Source organism: Melanerpes formicivorus, unplaced genomic scaffold (genome assembly GCF_026170545.1).
Source record: "Melanerpes formicivorus ecotype bairdi unplaced genomic scaffold, bMelFor1.0.p_v2 SCAF_1, whole genome shotgun sequence".
Classification (NCBI taxonomy): Eukaryota; Metazoa; Chordata; class Aves; order Piciformes; family Picidae; genus Melanerpes; species Melanerpes formicivorus.
Genome location: NW_027142353.1, coordinates 11,730,756 through 11,738,172, shown reverse-complemented (window position 1 = coordinate 11,738,172; position 7,417 = coordinate 11,730,756).

Below are 7,417 nucleotides of genomic sequence, written 5' to 3'. Positions count from 1 at the left end.
TATTAACATAACTCACACTAAAGGGCTGTATTTTTCTAAAACTAACATGGGAATTGATATCAAAGAATTTCAGGAATATGACTATTGTAGAATGTTTAAGAATCACACAATCACAGAAATGTTCAGTTTGGAAAAGATCCTCAGCATCACCAAGTCAAACTGAAAACCCTATTCTACAAGGTTCACCCCTAAACCATCTCCCCAAGCACTACATCCAAATGACCTTTAAACGTATCCAGGGTTGGTAACTCAACCATCTCCCTTGGCAGACTATTTCAATGCCCAGCTCTTTCAGTGAAAGAATTTTTCCTAATGTCCATCTTGAGGCCATTCCCTCTTGTTCTATCACTAATTACCTGTGAGAAGAGACCAGCACCAGCGTCTTTACAACCTCTTTTCAGGTAGTTGTAGAGAGAAATGAGGTCTCCCCTCAGTCTCCTCTTTTCCAAATGAAATAGCCCCAGCTCCTTCAGTCGCTCGTCATAAGATTTATTCTTCAGGCCCTTCCCCAGCTTTGTTGCCCTCCTCTGCACTTGCTCCAGCACCTCCACATCTCTCCTGTATTGAGGAGCCCAAAACTGGACACAATGCTTGAGGTGTGGCCTCACCAGAGCTGAGTACAAGGGGACAATCACCTCTCTACCCCTGCTGGACACAGCATTTCTAATACAAGCCAGGAAGCCATTGGCTTTCTTGGCCACCTGGGCACACTGCTTGCTCGTCTTCAGCTGCTTGTTGATTGGAACCCCCAGGTCCCTTTCTGCCAGACGGCTTTCCAGCCACACTGTCCCAGGCTTGCAGCATTGCTTGGGGTTATTGTGACTCAAGTGCAGGACTTGGCATTTGGCCATGTCAAACCTCATCCTGTTAACATTGGCCATTGATCCAATCTATCCAAGTCCCTCTGTAAAGCCTCCCTAGCCCCATGCAGATCAACACTCCCACACAACTTGGTATCGTCTTTGAACTTGCTACTGACACACTCTATGTCTTCATCAAGCTCATCAATAAAGATGTTAAACAGAAATGGTCCCAACACTGAGCCCTGAGGAACACCACTTGTGACTGATTGCTAGCTGGATTTAAGTCCATTGACCACCACTCTTTGGGCCTGTTCACCCAGCCAGTTCTTCATTCAGTAGAGTGTGGGCTCATGCAAGCCACGAGCAGCCAGTTTGTCCACGAGAATTCTATGGGAAACAATGTCAAAGGCTTTTTGAGAGTCTAAGTAGACAACATCCACAGCCTTTCTTTCATCCAATAGTCAGGTCATCTTGTTATAAAAGGAGATCAGATTGGTCAGGCAGGACCTGCCCTTCATAAACCCATGCTGAATGGGCCTGATCCCCTGGTTATTCACTATATGGTGTGAAATGGCACTTGACATGACCTGCTCCATGACCTTCCCTGGTATCAAAGTCAGACTGACACGTTTATAGTATCCTGGATCCTCCTTTCTTCCTTTCTTGTAGATAGGTATTACATTTGATACCCTCCAGTCCATTGTGACTTCCCCAGTTAGCCAAGACTTCAGATAAATAATGGAAAGTATCTTGGTGAACACATCTGTCAACTCCCTCAGCACCCTTGAGTGTAGCCCACTCGGACCCATAAACTTGTGTGTGTTTAAGTGGTGTAGCAGGTCACTGACCACTTCCTCATTTATTGTGATGACCTCATTCTGATTCCCCTCCCTGACTCCTAGTTCATAAGGCTGGGTGAGCAAGGAACTGCTGGTTCCAGGGCTAAAGACTGAGGCAAAGTAGGAACGGAGCACCTCAACCTTCTCGTCCTTAGTCACTGTTTCCCTCTGCATCCAATAAAGGATGGAGATTTTCCCTAGTCCTCCTTTTTGTTGCTAATGAATTTATAGAAACATTATTTATTGTCTTTAATAGCTGTAGCTATGTTGAGCTCTAGCTGTGTTTTGGCTCTCCTAATTTTCTCCCTGCATAGCTTCACTACCTCTTTAAAGTCCTGATGACAGATCTGTCCCCTCTTCCAAAGGCCATAGAGCCTCCTTTTCCTCTTTAGGTCCAGCCAAAGATCCCTATTCATCCAGGCCAGACGCCTTTCCCGCTGACTCATTTTTCAGCACACAGGGACAGCCTGCTCTTGTGCCTTTAAGACTTCCTGCTTGAAGTATGTCCAGCCTTCCAGTATCCCTCAGAGTGGTGTGGTGGGTTTAAATTACCCCCCCAACTAATTTGGAGAACTACCCCCCAAAATAAAATTGCCAGACCAGCTCAGATTGGGATGGAAAGAAATGAAGCTGTGTTTACAAACAAACTAAAATATAGAAATATGAAATGCAATGAATATGTACAAAATATACAATACTTGCATATATTTACAGTTTATAAACAACACAAGGAACCCCCTGGACAAAACCAAAGGGTTACCTATAGCTTCCCACTCTCAACTCCCTTCCCCCTTGTACAAGGGAAAAAAAGTGAAAAAAGAGAAGTCAGAGAGTAGCTTGTTAGGTGCTTAGCCACAAGAAGAACACAGCCAAGGTCAGTAACAGCCAAACAAAAGACACCGGCTAGTATCAGCTAGAGAGAAGAGCCAAGAAAGAGAGCAGAATAGTTTATACAACTAACTTTACGTTAGTTATCAGACCAATGGGATTATTTAGACCTTATTATTATTTTTCCTTACATCCAATGGTAATTTATTTACACTCTACCACTTTCTACTCCAGATCTGTGGAAAATTTCCTAGGCATCAGTCTAAAACTGCCACAGGTGGCCTCCCAAGGGACTTTGTCAATCGGTCTCCTGAACAGGTCAAAGTTTGCCCTCTGGAAGTTCAAGGTGGCAGTTTTACTAACCTCTCTCCTTGTTTCCCCAACGATAGAGAACTCAATCACCTCATGATCTCTGAACCCTAGATGATCTTCAACCTTTACTTCCCCCACAGGTTCTTCCCTGTTCACAAGAAACAGGGAAAATTTGGAACCCATCAATTGCAGCACTCCAGTTGTGGGAGTCATCCCTCCGGGTTTCTGTGATGGCTGCTATATCATAGTGTAGCACAATGGCTTTCAGCTCCTCCTGTTTACTGCCCATGCTGCATGCATTGGCATATAAAGGAGGGAGTTGAGTGCATAGTTTTCAATCCTGAGTGGAGGTAGAGCTTCTGGTTTTCTAAGATGGCAACACACTTCTCCGTAAGTGTTGGGCTACTACACCCAGGGTTCTCGCTGGGGAGAAGCCTGTGCCCCTATGCCCCAGGCAGGCAGCAGACCTCCCTGTGAGATGGATCTGATATGCAGAAAAACTCCACAACTCAAAAGTTGTAAAGTAGGTATGTATTTATTCAGCACTGATGCTGAGATGCATGGTGATAACTCTTCCAAAGCATGTGCAATTTCAGCAACACTATTTACCTTATTTATTCCCTGAACCATTACATATGCAGTGAGTTTCACAATATGCCTATACATATTAATTTCCTAACCCCGTCTGGTCTTGCTTCATATTATAATGAGCACAAGCTCATTATAATATGAAGTCCTTTTGCATTTGTGCAGCGTTCTCTGGTGGTCTTTTTGGTGGTCTTCAGGAGGAAGTAAGTAGTCTTCTTCAGTGATGAACTTTTCACCCTTCTTCTGCATGTGCAGCTTTTGCAAACCGTTTCTCCTTTATCACAACAACCTTGTTTCCTGTTCCTTCCTTTATCACGAGATAGCCTTGCCTCCTCTCATTTTTGCAAGCAGACAAGCAATGAAGCCTTACAACTCATATCCTCTCATTCTGTTTTCGCAAACAGTAAATGTCAAGGATATATATTGCCCACTCAGCTGCCCCTAATCAATGATCCTTCTTTAATTCCTAATTCTCTTACATCAGATCAGGCCTGCAACCTGGGCTCTCAGTTCCCCTGAAAGGGGAATCCCCTACTACTGCCACTTTTCTTTTTTCCTTGTTTGCACTAGTCCTAAATTGTGAGATTGGCTGACAAGTCCTAGATAGCTGCATGCATGGACTTGCATTCATCTGGTGCTCTGTTTCAAGGGCCCCGTACCTATTGAGTGTGGGCAACTGGAAGAACTGGGGGATTTGGAGGGGGCTCTCCTGCCTTGCTAGAGAGGGATCTGCCTCCATTCTTCCTCATCTCTTAGATCTTTATTTTTCCAGGTGACAAGAAGCCATAGGATCCCCTGCTTCTTGTGCCACACACACCTGCTGACCCTCCCCTAGGGATGGCAGAGACTGATTCCACAAGTCTATCTTCTCTTCATATTGCCTTATAGTCCTTAGCCTTACAACTCCTTCTTTCAGCTCAGGTACCAGGCTGAGCAGATTGTTCACCTGCTCTGTCGAGGGTTGAAGGGGAAGGCCGCAAAGCCTTCTTCCCCCCCCGTAAGTAAAGGGAAGAAAATTGAAAGAGAAAAAAAATGCAGCCAGATTAGCAAAGGGATTGTGTGCTATATTTACAAAGCAGTTTAGGAGATGCAGGGAAATATATACAGAATTTACAGTATTTACAATATATATACAGAAAATATACAATAAAATGACATAGGAATGAGATTCCCTCCTCTGCTGAGGAGGGCTCCCCACCCCTGTACCCCCTTCTCTTCCCCTTTTTCCCAGAGAGGGTTAGAAAGAGAGAAAAAGAGCAATTGTTAATTAAAAGCAGTTATATGGTTAGAGCAAGTGTGTTAGTAGAGGCCTTATCTTTTTCCAAGGTCAGTCTGGCCGAAAGCCCAGAAGCTGCAAGCTGCGCAAGGAAGGGGAGAAAATGCAAGACTGCCCACAAGTCTCTAATGAACTCCAAGTTCAAAGGTGCTTTCCACCAATCTACCAATGAAATTAGTTTAGATCTGTCTTTCGTTTATAAACATTGAGCCACAATGTCCCCTTTCTTAAAGGGACAGCCTCAAACGGTCACATGCTCACATATAATACATATGTTGTCTCTGCTAGTGCCAGGCTCCAGCACTCTCGACAGCCAGGGGCCTGGACACCTACATGTGTGCATAGACCCTCTGTCTGGGTACCCAGAGTTCTACTGACAACAGCCCTCAGCCTGGTTGTAACCATGGCTGGATCTTTATCACTGACTGTGTTCTTAGGGTGCTAGGACACAACCAGATGACTCACCTTGCTTGTTGATTGACCTTGTCAGTGTGTAGGTATCACAGATCCCAATGAACTGCAAACAGCTTTTTACTCACTCTGTGCTGTGTGCCTGTGGTAAAGGCATATTATGCCCAGATACTGAATCTTGTCCCAGCATGTGGACAAGTTCCCCCTCCTCCAGGAAGAAGACAAAAGCCAAGGCATTAGCCAGGCCAGCACGCACCTAGCACATGCAGTGCTCATGCTGACACCAAGTATGGGCGTAATTCTAGCTTCACGCTTTCTATAGGCTGAAGCCAGTTGTTTATGAGAATGCTCATTGGTCAAGCCCAGCCTCAAGGAATCTAAAAGTATCACCCCAGTTGGTGAACAAGTGGCCCCCTCTTTTACTTTGTCTCTGTGCTTGCTAGAGAGAGCAACTCTCGAGAGAGCAACTCTCAAGCTGCAACCTTTGCCATTGAGCTTATTGTTGTTAGCTTCTGTTATACATGCACACATACTGAAAGCCTCTGCAGCGTGAGAAGCACAGAGGGAGGACCTTAGCGACGCTGAGGAGCCCAGCGTTGCTACTGCCAGTCGTACCGACTGGGAGAGCCCACCGTGCCACCGGAGGACTGGACCGACCCCCGAGGGTAAGATCTGCCCAGTTGCCGGGAAGAAGGGACTTGATCGATACCAAGTCCATGTATGCCTAACCCCACCGTAGCGGGAGAGGAGCCACCACATGTGCCACTCTGAGCCCTGTGAACCTCAGGGAAGACTAAAGCATTGTTCTTGCCTATACTGCACTGAACCCAGGACCACTCCAAGTGTCCTGCCATTCCTTTAAGCTCAGTAAATGAGAATCCACTGCCTAACACAGCCGCATTCTTTCCCCAAGGCTGTTTGCATCAGCCCCGAGAATCGCCGTGGTTGGGCTGACCCCATAGCTTTGCCTGCTGCTGTGTCATCCGAGCCCACGTACCTGTCACCCCGCTCTGCTGTGCGAGCCGACTCTGAGGGCTGACCTCACGGGCTGACCCCAGCCAGGACTGATCCCTGTTGTCTGGAGGGAATTGACCGAGGCCTGAAGGGAACCTGCTTCCGTGCTAAGCCCAGGTTCCACTATTCCCTTTCCACTGTTGTGAAGAGAGGAGACAGTAACCCAACGCTGCCGTCCAATTCGACTAGGAACCAGTCCAGCGGTAACTGTCTGCAAGACTCCCACCTTGCTACAAACAACAGCTACAGAATATCGTCCATGTGCTTTCCATCCATTAGCACTTAGTTCAAAGTATCCGTGTCTAGCAGAGTAAGTGCTGACACATAGAAAGATTGTAATATTGCTGTGTATAGCCAGAAGCCGCCCGCATCCCACCGAGTCGCCATCTAGTGACCAAGCGGTGGAACTGCACCATTCATTATATAAATATAGAAATAGTCTGTAACTAATTCAATTAAGTTCTAATCATAACACTAAGCCACTTGTGGAATGTATTTCACGAACGTGCACTAGAACATGTATATAAGTTGGTGATTCATTGGTTATTAATAGTTTGATAATTAATAAAATAATATTCTCATAATTCACATTTCATATTCATAAATTTAATAATCTCTTCACCACAGTGCCTCAGAGACTTTTTATTGCCTGATCAACAATGAGTGGTATCAATTCCACCCACATAGGTGGGTGGTGGTGATCTCTGCAGCAAATGGCTGTTTGGTGTGTTAATGCCTCATTTAGAGTTACCAGGGAGGTGCTGGTTCTGTCCACTGTAGCTCAGCAGCCCATCAATGAGCTGCCAGCCTCTAGCACAGTAAAGCTGCTTTTCCTGGCTTCAAAAAGCACTAAAAAGAGCTTTTTGATGGCTCTTTTGGCTACAGATCCCTTGCCCAGCACAACCTTACCTGCACTGAAGGTGGTCTTTGCAGTGTGAGAACTTGGAACTTCACCAAACAAACTCTGTGTTTCTGAATGCTTACCTTATGGTAAGTTCTGTGCACTGAAAGCCAGTGATACTGAACACTTTATGCACAAAACTTTCCTTCTTGTTAGTTGTCTATGTTTATCCCATATGTGGCTTATCTATAGCAGCTGCTCTATCACTTGATGATCCCTTCCCAGCAGAGAAGAGGAATCGAGAGAAGACCCATGGGTGGAAATTAAAACAGAGTTAATGGTCACAATAAAAAGAGGACAAAGCTACAGAAAAAGCTCAGGCAGATACCCCCATTATCCTCAGCAAATGTACTCTTTATAATAACTGATATATTTATGGTAAAGAATACACTTGCGAGACAATCAAGGTCAGATTCCTGGAAAGAGCCAATGGCCTGAGGACAAT